Source organism: Tachypleus tridentatus, chromosome 12 (genome assembly GCF_004210375.1).
Source record: "Tachypleus tridentatus isolate NWPU-2018 chromosome 12, ASM421037v1, whole genome shotgun sequence".
Classification (NCBI taxonomy): domain Eukaryota; kingdom Metazoa; phylum Arthropoda; class Merostomata; order Xiphosura; family Limulidae; genus Tachypleus; species Tachypleus tridentatus.
In genome coordinates this window covers 41085259-41107049 of record NC_134836.1, presented here as the reverse complement: position 1 = coordinate 41107049, position 21791 = coordinate 41085259, and the positions used below count along the sequence as shown (strand labels likewise).

The 21791-nt window shown below is 32.7% G+C and overlaps 1 protein-coding gene across 2 annotated transcripts in view; it reads right to left on the bottom strand.

Moving 5' to 3' along the window:
- The window catches only part of LOC143233105 (uncharacterized), a 44803-nt gene extending 33748 nt beyond the window's left edge, over positions 1–11055 (bottom strand). The window contains exons 1-3 of one of the 2 annotated variants that reach the window (XM_076469011.1): positions 9917–11055; positions 8377–8486; positions 1298–1591 (exon numbers count right to left, since the gene is read on the bottom strand). The gene's annotated coding sequence lies outside the window, so the exon portion shown is untranslated. The remainder of the gene's footprint in view (positions 1–1297; positions 1592–8376; positions 8487–9916) is intronic. The other variant, XM_076469013.1, reaches the window with a different exon arrangement.
- Between the last annotated feature and the right edge of the window lie 10736 nt (positions 11056–21791).

Here is a 21791-nt window from a genome sequence, read left to right as displayed (position 1 = left end):
AATCAAAATTAATAAAGATGGTTATATTTTGATTGTTTTCATGACATTAATCAATTAATTGCAACAATGATTATTTGAATATTTCATGTGACATTAATCAATTAATTGTAACAATGATTATTTGAATATTTCATGTGACACTAATCAATGGCCATATGTAATTGATTTTATCAATTAATCAAGTTAATCCCTTGTAAACATTTGCTCTTTGCATGTAAGGACATCAGTGTATTGAAAAATTAAGAAAGTACTTTTACTCACTGTTCTGACCAGTAAAAAGATTATATTGTTTTTGGACTGCAGAGTTATCAATTTCATAATCTTGTAGCACAAATGTTGGAGCATTTGAGATACTTTTAAAATGCAGTTTTTCAAAAGCAGTATAAAAAGCTACTAGATATAACATATACAATCTTAGTTTTACTTATTCTAAAGTTTTCTATAGCAACATTTCCTAGAAAAAGTATTCTGAACTACTTTACAATGTATTCTCATGAAGAGTAAGAATACCTGCTCTGAGCAATTTCCATTCCCAAAACTTCTTTAGTACCTTGATCCACAGCTATAAAAGATAACTGATACACCATATCCATCAAAAGGAAACTTGTCAAACTTAAAAATTTTTATTTCTATGCCAGATAAAATTTTTCAAATTTGAAAAGTTTTGAGTCCTATCTGTGAGAGAAGGGTGAAATAAAATTCACCAATCACAAAAATAAAAATCGTTCATAAAGATTTAAAAGAATAACTTGGATGGTATAATAAAACATTTTTGAAACAAATTTTTTATGCCACAGAGATATAGGATTGAAGCTAGGTTTTTTTAAAACTATATTTAAATCTAAAAACAAATATTAACCTTTATGTATGGCTTTAAGCATCTAACCAGTAAAGTGAAGAATTTCAAAGCATTAAGAATCAGAGACATTACTGATTACACATTTAAAGCCAAGCATCAATGATACATCTTTGTCTTCTCCAATATACTTAAAATGTTACGTACTCTTGAAACTCTAATAAATAAAATTAGTAGCTAAAAACTAAAAATATCTGGGAGCACACTTGATATCCCCACAATAAAATAACAAGTTAAAAAATAGGAAAGTTAAAATATTTTTCAAAATGAATGTTGCTAATTTTGATTATGTATAATCAGTTAAATTTAAGATTCCTGATGAAGCAGTAAAACAAAACACAAAGAACAGACAGCTTAAACAATCTCTTCTGTATTCTGATATTATTTTCTAGAGCTATATCAGTCAAGCAAAGATAAATTAATAATGATATTCAATCTTACTTGGGTGTTAGGAGTGTAGTAATAATCCTGAAGGGTGTTGCCATCTCACTGAATGAGTGACATAGTAAGTAATGGCTCCATTCCAGATTGCTCATTCTAAGCAGCTACTGAATGTATGCCATCAGACATCTGATGAAATGCAGAAGTTCTTTCAGAAGAAGTAATTTCATTTTGTATCTCCTTGTTGAAGGATGGAAAATAGACTTGAATGTCAGAAATTATTTTTGCTTCAGAAGAAACTTCTCTAGTTTGGATGTTCATCTCACAAGGACAACTTGAGATGTTATTAAAAGCCTGCAAGGGGCAAAAGTAAATAAATAAAACATCCACAAAAATGATAAATACATTATAAAATCAATGATGACTATAATACAATGGTCAATTCTGAATCTTTTTAGAGAGCAATAAGTTAATGCAAAAAAAAAAGTGTTCCAAAAATAAAGTTGAATAACATTTTTATTATTTTGAGATAACAACAAAGTTCAAAAAGTATCTTCTGAAGGCTTTTAAGTTTAATTTAATTATCAAACTTCTACATGTCTTCCACCATTAGCTATAATCAATTTAACTTGATGTTCCACCTTTGAGAACACAATTTTCAACACAGTTGTAGGGGTGGGTGACACATCAGGGAAACTCTTCAGGAGTTGTAATTTTACTCAAAAACAGGGTAAGCTCTGAAATAAAACATATTAATAAATAATAAAAATAAGAAATAATGTAAGTAGTAAAATAATAATCATTAACTCAAATAAAACTTGCAAGCCTTCAGAAGATATTTCCTTTTGAAATTCTTTGTTACCTCAAATAATAAACAAATTATTCAACTTTCTTTCTGGTATATTCATTTTGGGACACTCTGTATATGAAAACATGTTACATATTTCAAAAAAAAAAAAGGTCTCTTTTGGAGAATGAGACAATTTAAAATTTTTTCCATACATGTCTTTAGCTTAATAATTTGGCTAGTTGATTTTTCAGATGTTTTAGTGCCATATAAATAACATGATCATAAGTCTCATCAGATATACTTCCTTCACACTGTTTCCTTTTTCTTTGGAAGTAAATTAAGCCTAATGTTTCATGATACATTACATTTCCAGCTACATAAAACACTACAATAGCAAAAAAAAGGATAAGGAGATATAAATGTTATTAAAGAAAACTATTTTAGTATCCATTATATGTATCAGTAAATAAAATTTTTAGCAATTTCTGACCATATAAAAAACTACAACTTAAAGTAATTGCTAAATTAATTAAATTAATTCTGTATTATATAAAAAAAGGTTGTTTTAATTCAATACTTTTCTGCTGCTTTTTTCCCCTAATAATCATAACAACCTTCTATAAGCTGAGTTAATTACACTGCATATAGATATTTGTGATAATATAAAATTCAACAAAAAGTTAAGTTACTCTGAAAGTACTGGAGAAACAGGATGTAGTACAAGAAAGTGCAAGATTAAATGTTCAGGCAGTGAAGGATAGTCTGTCATATAAATTCAGGAATTCAAAATTACCTTCACTCTAAATTTCATAGAATTAAAAAAAAACAATTATTGAAAAAAAAGGTTTTCAAGTGACAACTATCCAAAAAAAGTGCATGATGTCATAGCAGTATTTGTTGACCAAAGGAAGTTTAGGTTTCCAACTGATGTATAACTCATATAACAAAAAGAGTATTTTCAATTATCAGTTGACCTTGGAAAACAAAACAAACAACCAAAAATCAACAACAAATAACTTAAGACTGAGAGAATAGAAACAATATTTTACAACAATGCTTTGAAGAATTTATTACCCAATGAATGCAACTAGCTACACCAGTAATGACTAATTCTAATTACAAGTATAATTTCAACAGGAGTAACCTTAACAGTATTATGGGAGAAAATGATTTATTCTAACTGATCAATCTCTTAAGACAGCATTTCTCAAACTTCTACCATCCAAACCATCTTTTTTTTTTAATGGGTAAAAGAGCAAGTTAAGTGACAAGATGTAATACACATCTATGCACTAAAATGCTACAGGTTATAGTAATCACTTATTATTTTCATTAATATAAAATACATTAAGATGCTTAGTTTTGCATTATTGCACTATTGACACTACCCAAATCATCCACACCCACCAAGAAATCAGATCATATGCATCATCCTAAGGGGCATATATCCCACACTTTGAGAAAAACTATCTTAAGCCATTCAAGCAACTTGCTATTGCCAGTGGCAAGGTAAATAGGATTTTAGACTGTATCTACAAAAATTCTGAAAACAAGTCTAAAGAGATTATACTGCCATTATACAAGTCATTGGTCAGGCCACATACAGAGTATTGTGTTCAGTCTGGGATCCTTAGCTTATAAAAGAAAATTTTAATTGTTGAAAAAGGCTTAAAGTAGGATTGTTAAGATTATACCTTGGATGGAGTGTTCATCATATAGGGATAGGATAAGATCCCTCAAAATGTTTTTTCTTGAAAAAAGAAGAGTTGGAGGGGGACATGATTGAAATGTTTAAGATTAAGTTAAGGAAACTGATACTGTTAAACATTTTTTGGGACTTAATGGAACTTGGACTAAGGTACACAAATATATGTTCTGGCAGAAAAGGGAAAATCTTCAGCTAATACAGCTTTTCTAACAGGGTAGTTGGTTTCTACAATGGGTTACTATCAAAAGTGGTGAATACAGTTAATTTGAGGAAAAGCTTGATAATATGCAAATAATAAGGGCTGGTTTCTTTTACTTAGGGTTAGTTTATTTTAAAGAATAGAACCAAAATGTTCCTTTTTGTTCTTTAATGTTACATTATATGGTGCAATCTTCATATTTCTAAGAACAAGCAATCAAGAGAATTTAGTCTGCACTAATTTAATATCAGTTTGTATTACTTACAATTTTTAACTGTTATTTTTCTACACATAAGCCATGTTGTACATAATAACATAAATATAATTTTACTTAGAAAACTACAAGCAGAAAATGTTTGATTTTCATAAACATAAGTGCAAAAATGCAGAAAATAAAAACAGTGTTTATTATTGTTATCCTGCATTAAAATAAAGGCAATCAATAATTTTTAAACGCTGCTTAGTTTAAAACAGAACCATAAAATACTAAAATATTTCTTGAATAAAGAAAATGAATTACAAATATTTTCCTGTGACACCAATTATTTGTGACTAAGACTTACATTCTTAGTCTATCTGAAAAAAATATCTACATATATATGTCCTCAAATTTAAAACAGTATCCACTAGAAATCTAAGTTTTACATCTGAATCCAAATTGTTTACAGAACATTTAAAACAAAAGACCAGCATCAATCTTGTTCAGAACACTTCCTCTAACAAATGAATTTTAACTTTTGTCATTATAATATGGGATTTCCTTATACACATTTAAGTAGTAGTCTTTCAAGACTCAATCAGTGTCATGGTTTCTAAATGCCCACTAATCAGCATAGTGGATATTGCACACTATAACTTTAGAGATACTATCCATTTACACACCTTTTAGGATAAGTCTTGTGTCATACTGACTCTCAATTTTACAAATAGAGTAAATAAAGTCTTAAACATATCATTCAAGGCTTAATTTTAAGGAAATTTTCAGGCTGTTCAGAAGTGTGTGCTCGTTACTTGAAAAAAAATACCATAAAAATTATCCAATTACAAGAATTTGGAGGTTTCTACACCTTATTTGTTTCTAAAAATTACATTAAAGGTTATTTGGCATTTTTGCATCTTTATGTAACTGGATGTGCCTCCTCCTCCCCTATGGGTCCATGAGGTGGAAGGACCATCTTGCTCACTCTTAAAGACTGATACCATAGATATATAGCACTGGAAGGATCAAAATCACTGAGCTCTGTCCAGTTGATATAGTGCATTTTGCAATGGCTGAATTCTGTATTTTATTAGTCTTATACTGTTTTTGTGTTCTTTTATTTCCATTCCAATTCTTTGTCCAGTTACTTCAATGTATGTTTCATTACAGGAACATGGAATTTTGTAATTACATTTTTGTGTTATTCATTAGTAGATTTCTGTTGTAGTTTTCTTTAGGGAGTTTTTGATAAAGGAAGAGGTGTAACCAACTTTTTAAAAAACAGTCTTATATTCATATATTTAATTAATATTAAATGGTTTCTCTTTAATCTCCCATCTATTCAGTGAGAAAAATGCACAAATTTGGAAAAAAAATGTTGAAATTAAAATTCAGAACTAAAATAAAAAATTAAAAAACATGCACAAAAATAAATAAATGAATAAGGTAATTAAAAAAATAGAAGTAAAATGTTTTGCCGTATAGATTTGTTTCACCATATCCTCTGCAGTCATAATGGATGGTACCCCTCTCATCCCTGCCCATGTCATAATAAATGGAATGTCTAGTTTTTTAAGCCTTACTTCTCACGAAGTTTTGTTACATTAAAAGTTATACAGCTCATTCACTGTTTCTTTTTTTAGATACTGTGTAACATTTGAACAAAACAGCATTACTGGTCAATCACACTCAAAGTTCTCATTCTAACTAGTTTATTAGCCTGCTATCAAGTACAGCCCGTAATGAGAGCAGACTTGCATCACAACTGTGATACATACTACTATACCATAAATACATACATAATGCCTGTGTGCTGCGTATCTACACACACACACCACACATTCATGTCTTAGACTGACCAAAGAGAGGCAAAGCTAACCTTATTTTATTTACTGTTATTCTATTTCACACTGGTTAAAACTTTCATAAAATTGTGTTTGCAGTTATAATTATTATCCTCTGTATAACTCATGGGTTTTTCCACTTTTCTCACTGTAGTTAGACCTTCCATATTTCCTATATTCCTTAGCTGAGGGGGTTGGGGTGTCAGTGTTTCAACTTTTATGATTAACAATGAAAATTCTGAGTTTGATTCCATAAATATGTTGTTTTAGTTCATCGGTAGGAAGTTGAGACAACTATGTTACTTTTATTGTTTTAAGTATCTATATTAGAAATTAATATTCATACTACCTGCACTCATTTACATTGTCAATTCCCACCTACACATATGCATACAAACATTGTGCACTACAATGTGTGGTAATGTGATTAACTGCACTGTACTGCATTACCACAAATAGCAACTGAAGCTTAACTGAACTTTGTACAAAATTTATGTGCATAAAGCAGCAAAGCTTGCCCATGACAGAGAGTTCAGTGACTAAACGAGCATTATTAGCTAATCACAAAATCAAACATTTCCTACTGTTTCCAGCCCATTTTGTCAGATTGTATCTACATTTTCTTTTGTATAAAATATAATCTTTTTTTAAACAAAAAAAGGCAAACAAATGAAAAAAAAAGACCAAAATTTTTATGTTTGTAATTAGGGAATTTAACAATGATTAGAGTCAACATTACAAGTATAGAGTGTTCCAGAGTGCTAGTCATCCATCAGACAACAAGGGATTTTAAGTTGGTCACCCAACAAATTTTTTAGTCATCTTGGATTACTGTCAAAATTGAGCCTTGAATTTTATCAATTTCCTTAACAATTTTAAACACCCCGATCATATCTCCTCTAATTGTTTTACACAAGAAAATAATTTCAGATATCTGAACCTGTATTTATATGAAAACCTTTCCATCTCAGGTATAATCCTACTAGCATTTAGCTGAGTCTTTTTGAACAATCCAATCTCCAATCAAAGGTAAGACACTCTAGACTAAACACAATACACCAAATGTAATCTAATTATTGACATATATAATGAAATTAAAACCTCTTCAGATTTATTATCAGTATTTCTGTAGAAAAGCCTGGCATGGCCAGGTGGTTAAGGAGCTTGACTCATAATTCAAGGGTTGCAGGTTTGAATCCCTGTCACACTAAACATGCTCGCCCTTTCAGACATGGGGGCATTATAGCATGATGGTCAATCCCACTATTCGTTAGTACAAAAGTAGCCCAAGAGTTGGAAAATGGTGATGGTGACAAGCTGCCTTCCTTCTAGTCTTACACTGCTAAATTAGGGAAGACTAGTAAGATAGCCCTTGTGTAGCTTTGCACAAAATTGAAAAACAAACAATTTTTTTAAATATAATCTAAAGTTTTCTTAGTCCTGCCACTAGCAAAAGCAGACTGGTTGGATGTTTTTTGAACAACTAGAACACCAAAAACTTTCTCTTCCAGAAAAATGTTAAAGTTATTCATACTTTTATATAATTACTCCTGTTTAAAAATACCCATGAAAAATGATACACCGCTGATAATTTTAAACTAACGGAAAAAGAAAATGAAAAATACTAACCATGTTAAAAAATGTTCTTTATGTTAGTCAGTGATTAGAAAATTCTCCTGAAAAAGCAAAGCTATTCTGGATATGCTTATTTCTGGTAACATCATGAACATTTTAAGAAAAGCCCAAAGAATATACGAGTTATTCTTAATTACTTTAGTGTTTGTACACACATAGATTATCATGTTTAGGAACTGCTCCTGCACAAGTTAGGTTCTTTAATTAAAAAGGAATGTAGAAATTATTTGCCCTAGTCATGGACATTTTTGCTTTTACCTATTTCAAAATGTTAATGAGTTATAACTGATTTCTGATAACCTTAAATGTTCTCACAAAATGCAAAACAAGTATTTCCTAAATAGTGTTTGGGCATATTCAGTATTTATCATATAATGTCATATAGATTTTGAAAAAAGTGAAATTTTTGGGCAGAGCCATTTTGGCTATTACACACATCGTTGACAATTATGATAGAACAGGTAAAATTACACTTATGTTACCAAATCTACAAATTAATTGTGGGATATTTTAAAGCATTTAACTGTGGAATTATAATTCATATAATGTTTCAAGTTAAGCTTCACTCAACAATGTGTCTACTTATGACTAGGATCAGCTTAATTTTGTGTCATACAAGGTTTTAAAGTGTCAACAGAATGTATTAATTATTATTACTTTAAATAATGTCTTATAGCCATCTATGTAACAGCTCTAATACTAAATAAAGGAAAGTAAAATTAATAAAACTAGAATTATCATCAAGTTCATAAACAACCACAAACCAGTTGCATTCTCTCACTCCTTGCTATTAGACCTCAGGGCAACTCAAGCAAAAGAAATAACAATACAGGTCAATGAAGATCACCACCAAAGTGACACAGTTCTTTTCAATCTGAAACAGTGAATAATAAAAAAAAAGTATAAGAATTCAGAGCATATTTTCTGTTCAGTTATACTGAACACTCAGGAATAGGTGTAAAAACAAAATAACACTGAGACCTGTATTTCCTGGATACACTGGATGCATACAGTACTAATGTCTTTGTTTTTCTGTCACTGTGCCACAGTAAGATATTTGAAAAACAACTGCTAACTACCAGACAGAAATGCCTAGCTAATGTATTAACAAATTTTACAGCCCAAATCATGATAACTGCAGCTTTACTTGCAAGACTAAAAATGGTCACATCTACAAAATGTCAGAATGTTAACTTGTATAAAAGTTTCTCAGCAGTGTTTTGAAATACTCCTTTTGTATTGAATTATCTTTTAAACCCAGAAGAATCACATATTAACAATACTACTAAAATAAGCTCCATAACCAGTATATTATTATGTTTTAAAATTATCTGTTGAAATATAAATTTTAAAATTAAATGTCTGTATTTGTAAGTTGTTTTGATATCAGCCACTAGAGGAAATTTAATGCATGGCTTCATTATAGTTTTTGTTTAGTAAAGTTAAATATTTCTTTGTTATATTTGAAGTAACTTATCAATTTGGTAAAAAAAAAATATTACACAACATGCAAGGGGCTCATTCACTACAAATGGTCTTTCCCCACTGCTAACTTTAGCCTGACTTACTATTACAATGGCACAACTAAATGCAATATTCAAATATAATTTATAAATAAATGTTATTTGATTATATTTTTATAATCAGTTTGTAATCCTACAAGTTGGACAATGAGTACGGTGGAATTTTGTATGATTTTTCAGTTTTAACACTTACATATTTTGAGACACAGTCCAGAGAATACCTATCAAACGCACTGTAGAATTGAAAATGTTTTATCAACAATTACAAATTCACTTCCTAAGCTAAAAAGTTAGCTTGAGTACTTTCATGTTATTATGTCCTCATTCAGAAATTAGCAATAACCTAAGAATAGTAATATTAGTCTCCTATAATAAATGGTAGCCACTTCATCAGTCAAACTACAGTGATATTGACAACAGTAAAATGAACTGCCCATTGAAAAAACAAAGGCATTTTATTGTTAGCAAAGTTAGTATAAGTGCAGTGATATAAGCAAGTCATTGGAATTTTCATTTCTCACAAGAGACTCAGTTAACACATGATGATAATTATTTCTGATAAATCTGGCAAAAAGAAAAGTAGTTAACAGCACAAAGTCATTACCTCCAAAAACGGTTCGGTCACAATAAAGTTTTATGAGCTTTGAAGATTTATTTCAGAGCAGAAGTCCCTACCATTTTCAGGAAACGAACAATTGATGTTACAACATTATAAAAAAATACAGAAATGAGTACCATGGTGCAAGTTCTTTGGCAAAACAAAATATGCATTATTACTTACCTCTCCATTGTACAGAAGAGGGAAAAAGCACCATTTTTCAAAAGGTTTCTTCAAGATGAATGTGTGACAAAGTATACAACTTAATTTTGCTTCAAACAATTTTTAAAAATATTTCCTCAATATTTTGGTGCCTCTTCTACACCATCATATAAGAATTGAAGTGATTCTGTACCCATACAGGAAGCCACAGACTCTAAAAGAAGACCCTATCTCTATTGTATAGATGAAGTAAAAGCATAATGGTTTCTTTAAATTTCATGTACACATCTGCTAGTTGATTTTACTCACATAACTCACCACTACACTTTAACAAGGAAACTCAAGGCATACATAAACTATGACTACAAGTGCATCTGTGCACTGCTGTCACGCACACTATAACTTCAATCACTAACTTCGACTTACAACTACAACATGAAAGTGCAACTTCTTTGACTTTAAATAACTGTGTCACACACTGTACAACATGCTAAGAGATTTGTGCTTAGTACAACTACAAGGTAGTCTTTCTTTCCATTTAGTCACACGTGTATCCAACTGTATAATGGTATGAGAAAGAGGGGCTTAATGTTTAAAAAAAAACATTGAATCACAACTTCCTTAGAATGTAGGGCCCGAGGCTTAACTTAAACATTAGATTTGAAACTAAATACACACCAACATTACAAACAATTCTACTGTTATGCTACACAAACGTGCACTTTTATATTCTTAGTAAAATAAAACTAACTTTTAAATAGGATTAACTAACTTAAAACGGTCCCACTCCAACAGCAGTCGCAACCTTTTCTTTTCATAATTCGGTATTCGAACCTTTGCACTGCATAGTATCATTGAGAAAGGAATAAATAAGGATTATGAACAGTTTTAAGTTTAATTAAATCTAAAATAATACGAATGACTTTCAGTACTCTGATAAAGTACCCTAAATTTATACAAAGCTGTTACTTAGATGTCTTTTCAAACTAAAGATCTAAATATTGAATATAAATAGTTTGGTTAACATATATATTATTACTTATTAATACAAGCTTTAACATTTGAGGGCGTTATTTTCCAGAGATTCCATGGTATTGATATATATATATATATATATATATAACAGCAGTTTGCGGGAAATAATTGAAATGTCCATAAAGGAACTGTTTTTCAAAAAGAAGGAAACACCAGGGTGTATGTTTGTATTTTATATGACGTTTATGATAATAGTTATTAGCAAGTGCGTTATTGTTAAACCAAGTAATAACGTGTCGTGAGTCTTGAATTTAGGTTTGGAAGTTGGTCCCATTGCGTAAACTGGATTATATATATATTCGCTAAAGATGGATGAAAATTATGAATATTTAAATTTTATGGCCTGTTACCAGCGTCGCACATAATGTGAAAGCAGAGGATGCAATTGCCTCTTTAGTTGTCGTCTAAAATACTTTTAAATATAGTTATAAAAGACAACTGTAAAAATAATTTGAAACTTTAAAAATAACTTCAACTCTGACAAGAACGATTTCGAAGATTTTAACACTGCTGTTTTCTTGTGCATTTTAAAAAGTGTATATTTTTCAAAATTTTACATGGTACGAGATGTAACTGAAACCCTACAGGTGGCGTTTTGTTACACTCGACGATTTGTTGCACTAGTTACTTGAGCCAGTTTAAATAGCATAGTTGATACAAAAAAGAAATACTTTAATACTGATTCCTGAAGTTTGGTTTTATTTATATATATATTCACACTTGCCACAAAGCTCAGTTTCTAGTTCAAATAACAAATAGATTTTTAAACTCAAATTGAAAAAAAATGTCTTTTCCACATTACATTTCTATTTAAAACGTTATACAGATATATTCTGATGTATTTCGTATTATCTGCTTGAAATGATTCTCATTTTAACTCTGAAGGGCCCGGCATGGCCAAGCGTATTAAGGCGTTTGTAATCTGAGGGTCGCGGTTTCGAATTTCAGTCGCACCAAACATGCTCGCCCTTCCAGCCGTGGGGGCGTTCTAATGTGACGGTCAATCCCACTATTCGTTGGTAAAAGAGTAGCCCAAGAGTTGGCGGTGGGTGGTGATGACTAGCTGCCTTCCCTCTAGTCTTACACTACTAAATTAAGGAAGGCTAACGCAGAGAGCCCTCGAGTAGCTTTGCGCGAAATTCAAAAACAAAACAAACCTTTTAACTCTGACACATGAACACATGAAAATTATTTTAATAAATGTACTTCAAAAGTTAAACATATGTCGTATTACAAACCATCTAACTTGTGGTCATATATGTTAAAATACATCCATTCACTAAATCACCAACAAAACATTTACAGTAATTAATCATGTGTTTTGGAAAATATATTGCGGGCTTAAACATGATGTGTAATTGACTAGCTGCATAAAATGTGAAGCTCATTTATAAGGGAGACTTCACAATTTTTGAGAGACGGAATTAATGCTCACACTCCTTTTCCAGAAAGGAATATCCAGATTCTATATTAATATTTTAATCCTCTAAGGTACTCTTTTGAAAAGAGAATTCAAACGATGTGAATATTTAAGTGGTTTATCCGCTAAACTTGTGTAAAAAAGAGGACTACTTGATGAAAACACTAATTACTATTTATTTGACAATATATTTATGTAACTGGAACAGTGTCTCCCAAAAATACAAATAATTAACAATTGGTATGCTTATGTTTATTCCAAATGAAATTTTCATAGATAACGAACCTTAGTGAGAATAACAGTAATAAAGCTTTGCACGTCAGTCATGCTTGTAAATATATTGATTATTTTTTTTATATGTAATTATTAAGATTTTTGCTACAACTGAAGAAATCTATCCACCATAACTCATTCTGGAAAAAAGTTATTTCACTTGAAACAAAGCACATTTTCATATTTCAAACTATCAGCTTTCCATTTCCAAATACAAACATACCAAACAAGTTACGTTAGAATGACTACGACCTATAGTTTACTAAATACGATAGAATATCTTTAATATTACATAACATCCCAGACAGACCTCGTTATCGTACTCTCACTTTTCGAAAACGAATTTTCTCCAATCGCATTTTAAACACAAAATCCGTTTTGCTACTAATTAAGAATTCAGATGTTCTACAGAATATCTCGACATTTTTAATACTTCCAAGTCCACACTTTAATTATTTTTAACGACGATAATAAATGGCTTAAATTTATAGATAATAATATATGAAAATAATATGCGAAAAGAAATCCCTCAAATGATTGATGGGATTTGAACACAAAATACGATTGTAGATTTACTATTTCACCAGTTACGAATATAAATAGCATCCCTGTTGTTGTCCTAAATATGCCAGTAATATTGGAAGTACCTAGACTGTTATGTATACTTCGTGTAACGAAAAAGGAAATTGGCGAATTTCTAGTAGTAGTAACTCCAGTGGCCACTCCCGCAGACTGATCTATATTTAGCCATCAATAGGAATATAAAATTTATGCATTTTAAAAGAAAAATAAATCTTGGCACATTAAGAATCATTCATAGTTGATTAAATCATATTTGGCATTTCCAACTGGAAACCCTAGGACAATGGTTCTTAACCTGGATTCAGTCGAACCCCAGGGGTTCGGTGAGTCAGTCTCAGGGGTTCGAGGAGATCAAGACACACACACTGTGTGTGTATCCGTTCCGTTCACCTCACTCGTATGATTCGTGACGTCATGCTCCACTTGGCCGTCATTGGCTGCGGCTGATCACGTCACATCACTTGGCCTTAATATCTGTGCTGCAGGGAACTTCATGCGCTTAGCAGTCGACTTGTGACTGTAATAATCGTGAGTCATTTGTGATATTTTTCCTAATCTTTCAATCTCTTCATACTAACTATGTCGAGCAAAAACAGAAAGTGGTCGGACGAATACGTACAATATGGATTCACGTGTATAACGGAACATGATGGGAGTCAGTGTCCTCAATGCATAATTTGCAATGCCAAGTTGAGCAATTCTAGTCTAGCACCAGCAAAATTAAGAGAACACTCTCTAAAGCTGCATGGAGATGGGAAATACAAGAACACAACGCTTGCTGAATTCAAGGTAAAGAGAGTCAGGTTTGATAAAAAGGCTACTTTGCCTGTTTTCGGCTTTGTACCCATTGGCAAACCGATTCTCACAGCATCGTACGAAGTTGCGTACTTGATTGCAAAGCAGGGCAAACCACACACCATTGGTGAAGCACTCGTAAAACCAGCTGCGTTTAAGATGGCGAATATCATGCTAGGAATAGCTGCTGAAAATAAGTTATCCCAAATTCCTCTTTCAAATGACACCATCAGCAGAAGAATAGATGACATCTTGGCTCAAGTAGTTGCAGATTTGATTTCAAGCCCAGCAAAATTCAGCCTTAAACTCGACAGACCACCAACGTTTCTCATTTTGGCGTACATGGCCGATATCTTCAATGTTCTCAATCATCTCAATCAACAGATGCAGGGTGGTGGAGTCAACATCATCGAAGCAGAAGAAAACCTGAAGGCTTTTCAAAAAAAGTTACCGTTATAGAAATGACGAACAGAGAATGGTAACTTCGCAAACTTCCCCCTGCTGGACGACTGTGTAAGTAGGATCGAAGATATGTCTGAAATCGGAGACATTTCTGTACCCGGGGAACTGAAGCAAGCAATTGCTATGCACTTAGATGAGCTTGCAAAGTCTCTCGACGGATACTTCCCCACCAGAGAGTTATATCCGGCATGAGTGAAACAGACGTTCACGTTTAATGTTACGACAGCAGATGTCAATGATGAATACCTCGACGAAATCATTGAACTTCAGCAGAACCAGGTTCAACAGCAACTTTTCAGAACAACAACGCTCTCAACATTTTGGTGTCACCAAATCGTAGCGTATCCTCTTATTACTAAGAATACTCATGAGATACTCATACCGTTTGTTACAACGTATCTTTGCGAGCAATCCTTTTCCAGGATGGTAGACATGAAAACGAAGAAAAGGAACAGACTTTGTTGTGAAAATGATATGAGAGTGGCACTTGTTAAGGTGAAGCCGCACATTTCTGAACTTATCTCTGAAAGGCAACAGCAAAAGTCCCATTGATTTGCAGTAAATATTCATTGAGTTATGTTTTTGTTTTTGTGTGAAATTCATGTTTTGTTGGTTTTGTTCTTTGCACACAGTAATATTGTGTGTAACTGATGCATGGTTCATTTTGTGCACTAATAAAATATCTACTTATATTTTGAATTTGAAAAAAATAATATTTTATTTTTCTAATTACGAAGAGTTCAGTAAATGCAAGTACGAAACTTCCGGGGTTCAGTACCTCCAACAAGTTAAGAACCACTGTTCTAGAAGGAGTTAGAAGGCAAACAAATACACGAACGAACAAACTTCTCAAATCGTGGAAGGATATAATACTAGACATATTAAAGTTTCGTATATTATGATATTATGTCAGTACTTAAGTAACATTAATTTTCCAAATTACTTTATTTACTATATTTATGATATTTGTAACTTTTTCTAAGCCTTATTTTCATTAATATTTAAGTTTCTCGAGGCTTACATCATTTACATTTCAGCATTGAAAGAAGATTTATCTTTCTTTATTACTTCTTGAATTTCATATTACCTGTTTAACGTGTTATGTTAAGTGACAGAAGTTAGTTAAAGAGAGAGTAGTTATGGTATATATATTTTATAGCGGCCCGGCATGGCCAAACGTGTTAAGGCGTGCGACTCGTAATGTGAGGGTCGCGGGTTTGCATCTCCCTTGCGCCAAACATGCGTTTTAGCCGTGGAGGCGTTATAATGATACGGCCAATCCCACTATTCGTTGGTAAAAGAGTAGCCCAACAGTTGGCGGTGGGTGGTGATGACTAGCTGCCTTCCCTCTCGTCTTACATCCCTAAATTAGGGACGGCTAGCACAAATAGCCCTCGAGTAGCTTTGTGCGAAATTAAAAAAAAACAACAAACATTTTATAGTGTGTTTAACATATTGTTTTCTTTGTATTACATTTAAAATTTCATAGTTTAATTACAGAATCAACATTTTTGGGTACTTACAGTACAATTAGGGCATTCATTTACTATTATTTTATATCTTCATAAAATCAGCTTTTAGCTGTACTTTTTCGAATGTTCTGCAATTTGACTTCACATTTGAATACTAGTAAACTGTATTATGTGTTGTAGGATGTTTTCTCAAATTCCATTATTCTTTTAATTTACGCTGTTAGAGATAGCTATTTAATTTACATTGTTTATAAGACAGGCTTTTGGAAAGTTCAGCTTATACAGGATTTTACCTATCTTACGTAGTTCAACGAACATTAAGTCTACAACAGTACTACAATCTAACAATTAGTATTTGTCTGCTCCATAAGTAAAGTATACATTATAGTTGTTTTACTGTTAGTTTCACCAACAGTATTGGTAAGAATGTTCAATAAAAGAAGTGATTTTACTATATTTAATTTTTATTATAATTTTTTTATTACAGAGATTGTTTCGCATTATTACTATTAGCCTGATACATGGAATTATGTCAAACACTAAATATCCTAAAAGTTGCCAGAATCTCGTAAGATCTGTTGTGTTAAAATTCGTTAACAACGAAAGTTACCCAACTGATGAAACTATCCATTCTAATTTTTATAAGTAAGAACATAAGAAATATATATATATATATTGAATTAATTCTAAAGTAATTTTTTATCACGACGTTAATGTAAATTCATTATAACATACAAGTCTAACCAAAACCTTTCTATACAGCATTAATAATTACATGCTTTCCTTTCAGAGACTACAGTAAATTCTAATGCTTTCAGAAGCTCCACTAGTTGTTCAGGTTTGGCAAAGACGGTCATGCGACGACTTATAGAAAATATTAGCTTGGTGATGTTTGGCGGTAAACAGAGCTACACTTTGGAGTTCATTTTGTACTATTTGAAGACATGTAAATTTAAAATGTTCTAATATTTAAGTAAAACTAAAGTAAGACAATTAAAAAAAGGAAAACATAAATGTTTGCACAAATATAAACGAGCCTATATCATTTCATAAACTTTTTTTTGCAATATGAATCTCCTGTCGTTTATATGACATGTTTCGTATTTGTTTTCTTCCTGATGCTTAAAGGTGAATTTCCAACAAATTTGATAATTGCCTTAGAAACTGTACTTTGGTTAGGCATAATTTCTCTGTGGTTGCCATATTTTTAAACACTTTAGTTTTTGAGTAAAGAATGAAACAAAATATGCGGGTTCTCGAACTTAAGTTCCTCTCGGTCGTTCGGCTGTTTCCGTGACGTTTTACAACTATGACGTAATAGTTGCCAAACACGCTTTGTTGCGCGCCGACCATTGTGTTCCTTTCAGTGCTGGTGTTTTATGTAAGTCTATCGGTGCTTTTTCGGATTACATACTTTGTGAGACTATTTTTTGTCTTGATATTGCTACTTTATGTTTGTTTTATGGTTGTAAAAACGGTTCGGCATCGGGCAAAAGCTTCTTTTCGTTTCCGTGCAAGGAGAAGGAACCGGCAAGGTGGCGACAGTGGGTGCGGATGGTCAATAGGAAGAACTGTACTCCTTCACACCATTCAAAGCTTTGTCAAGATCACTTTAAACGCTCATGTTTTGTGTCGGATCCCACAGTTTTGGATTCCGTGGGTTTCAAGCCAGACAGGTTGAGACTGAAAAAACCATCGGCAGTAGACAGGATCGTCCCCACCATCTTTCCTCGTGTAGAGCTGAGAACTGATCTCAGCCTGCAGCGTACAGGTTCCACCCCTCTGAAGCCATCTCTTGCCATCACGAAAAGAACAAACGTAAAGGTATGTGTGCGGTATAAAGCAATAAACAATAACTAGTATATTATAATAATTTAAAAAGTATAAGTATTTAAAGAATGTAACTAGACATACACATTTTACATTCATGAGCGTGTTTTGCATTTGTGGAACCTGAAAGTCAGTGAAACCTTGATTTCCTAGTCTAGACAGTGGACAAATCTATCTCATATAGAGTATATTCCAAGTTTAAGAGCTGGTAGATCATTCTGTAGATGCTTTTGTATAATTTTTAAATATAGAAAAGTTTGAAGAATTTCATTTTTCAAATATAACACTTCAAGATAAATTAACTATTCAGACTGCTACATCTAGTTTGATTTTATATACAGCTTTATGACGTATAATTGAAATTCATTTTGTTACGAGTCATGAATACCCGGTACAATGATTGTGGAAGGGCCGAGTATCAGTTACAATAGTCGGCAAAGTATAAACAAATAAACCCCAGTCTATGATACCAATAATTTATAAATACCAGACAGGTTTCGAGATGCTTAAAATTGCACGTGAAATAATACAGACCATATTTGTTGTCATGACTTAGGCTTACCATTCTTTCACTGGAGGTATGACCGATTCGCGACCGGCCTGGGCGCTATCAGTATCACTCACAGTTCCTCTACACTCGCTCGTGGAACTGTCTTCATCACTAGAACTTATCAGATCTGTGTCAAAGGTAGCTGTTCTAGGTTCGTTCAGAGTAGGTTCAAAATGATATGGCGCTACTCGAAACTGTACAAAACACAAAGTCAAAACAGACTCCGCCTCTGTTTCTCCGTATGCACTGGCCATGTTTATTTACATTCAACGCGCTGGCGTTGGTGGTTTTTTTGGCAACTATTACGTCACAGTATTTTTCCGAGCGGCAAACGTAAAAACTAAAACGTTCGGATTGCCGCTCGGAAAGGACTCTTTCTACACCAAGTTTTATGCTTCATTTATTAGCACATATTTTTTATAAAAAATGTGAACCTGCAAAATTAATCAGTATGAGTAGTTCTTTTGACTGCAAAGTTTTCTTTTTTTCTGTAAAATTCACCTTTAAGGCGTAAGAGCAGCTTTGTCTAAGTTTTTTTTTTTCATGAACCGCTAAAATTATGGAGAATGTGTTAACGTTTTCGCCACATGCAAAAAAAAAGTGTTTTTATAGATATAGAGGGGAATAAAAACAAACAAAATGTTTAAACTGATAGAATTAATTGTATTAAAAGTATGTGGTAGAAGTGAAGCACCAGGTCAGTAGCCGTCTCGCCACATGTGACGAGTGGCGACCTTTTGGACACCGTGGGCCTAGAGTGTTAAGAAGCGAATCGAAGGATTCAGGATTCGAATGGTACATTCACACTTTCAGCTACGAAAGTTTTATTACTAAAGTTTATAAAAATTAAACTCAAACCTGCTGTTCGATTATAAGAGCCAAAGAAAGAAGGTGGGTGTTTTGGCTGACTACCCTTCCTATCTTCAGTAGTTTAAAATTAAAGAAGGTTCAGGCTGAATCCTAGCGGGAGAATTTTTGACGTGACCCTTTTTGGCTCATATGTTGCTCAGGTTGAAAAGTTTACTGCCGATACCGAGGCCCGGCATGAACAAGCGTGTTAAGGCGTTCGACTCGTAATCCGAGGGTCGCGGGTTCGAATCCCGGTTGCAGCAAACATGCTCGCCCTCCCAGCCGTGAGGGCGTTATAATGTGACGGTCAATCCCACTATTCGTTGGTTAAAGAGTTGGCTGTGGGTGATGATGACTAGTTGCCTTCCTTCTAGTCTTACACTGCTAAATTAGGGACGGCTAACGCAGATAGCCCTCGCTTAGCTTTGCGCGAAATTATAACAAACAAACATACTTCCGATATCGACGTTGGAGTGGCTTTAGCCTGATATATGCAGATTTGAAATTAAGCACAAAGTTACACAATGGGCTATTTTTCTTCTGTCCGTCACGAGTATCGAAGCCCGGATTCTGGCGGTGTGAGTCCGCAGATATACTATTGTACCACTAGTGCGCCTGATGTATACAATTCTTCTTCCGCTTATCAAAAGTTTATTGAAACAAATTAATAAAAGTCCAAGATAGTTATTCTCAATTATTTGTTACTGGGTGTCTCAAAAAATCAAGCTTAAAATATTTTACTCTAGGATTGATAATTACAGCATGTTGTAAAGTTTTTTTTGTAATAGGAGAAAAACTAAGAGACACTGGGATATTTCTAACTGTCTTTTCTAAATGCTCTTCTAATGTCAGTGATCGTTGATTCTGATAACAACCATGATAAAGTAGTGAATTATGAAGTATTCTAACGTAAAAATATTAAGAAAAACTCGGCAATGGTCGTATGTTGGACAATTTATTTCTACTAGCAGTGACCCCAGCCTCTGAGAAAACAGAAACGTATGAGAGAGTTTTAAAACTCTAGTTGTTTTCTTTTATTCCCGAAGGAGGGCTTAAATCTGAATATTGAAATAAAAAGCAATATGACCTACTATTTTAATTTATTTTGTTTAATTGTAACTTGATTGACGCAAAACTTGCGTTAAAGATTTTTTAAAAATCGACACTTATATTTTCAGTGTATTTCTTCTTACTTAGTTCATAATGGTGTTACTGAGATTTAAATAGACATTTTAAAGAATTGAATAACATATGATCAATTCTAAACGACTTCAGTTAACAAGGAGTGTGTGTTTTTCTTATAGCCCACATCGGGCTATATGCTGAGTCCACCGAGGGGAGTCGAACTCCTCATTTTAGCGTTGTAAATCCTTAGACTTATTGCTGTACCAGGGAGGGCAGTTAACAAGGTTGCCGTACCCACATCATTGTACTGAGTTTTTAATATATCCACTAGATTGTTATCGTAATTTTACTCTTATGATGAATAACTCCTTAATAATAATAATTTATAAAAGGTAAATTAACTAACTTCATCCCTAATGAACATTTCTTCGAGGTTTGGAGAGAAGAACGTAAAATACATCGGGATCTAAAGTTTTTAATTTCGCGCAAAGTTACACGAGGACTATCTGCGCTATCCGTCCCTAATTTAGCAGTGTAAGATTAGAGGGAAGGCACCTAGTCATCACCACCTACTGCCAACTCTCGGGCTTTTCTTTTACCAACGAATAGTGGGACAGACTGTTACATTATAACACCCCTACGGCTGAAAGGACGAGCATGTTTGGTGTGAGGGGGATTCGAACATAGATTCCCTGATGAATCGAAAGTAAAAACTGTCTACTGACGATTTTGTTTTCCTCATAGTTTTTGTTATTTAGAATCTTCTGTTTAATGTGATTATTATAACATTATATGGTAGGGTTTGTGCTTGAGAAATAAACAACAACTAAAATGTGTCATTTATTTAAGTATGTAACTAACTACTCTCACAAAATAAATTATATAACGTATTCATCTTAGGGTATTCGCCAACGTTTAAAAATACGTGATAAATATATGATTTAATGTTACTGTTCTGTCGTGTTAATTATCAGAAAGTTGTGTTCAATTTTAACTTTAGGTAAATGTACTTAGAACTTTTCATGTCGTAGTTGCGTGGTTCCGGCCTAATTTTGTTTCAAAAACTTTGTACGTTATGAGTAACAGTGAGCTTAAGTTTTTAAAACATCTGCTATTGGAAGCGAGTGTTCCAAAACTCACTCACTTTGGTAAAGCCGCTATGAGTTAGAAAGGATCAGTTACTTTTCTAAAAGTTTCCCGCTGGTACAGAGTTACGTCTACGGATTTACAACCCTAAAATTAGCGGTTCGATTTGCCTGGGTGAACTAAGCAGACAGGTCGATGTAGCTTTGTTATACGGAAACAAACGAAAAACAACACATATCCAGTACACACATTTTTTTTACGCATGCGTTCTTTATTGCTTCTGTGGTAATTTACAATTAAAATTTTAATAAAAAAAGTAAAACTACAACAATCAGAGATACAAGGCATAATGGAATATTTAAATAATTCTAAATATTATTTAATAATAAAATATTTTATTTTACAATATAATATTTT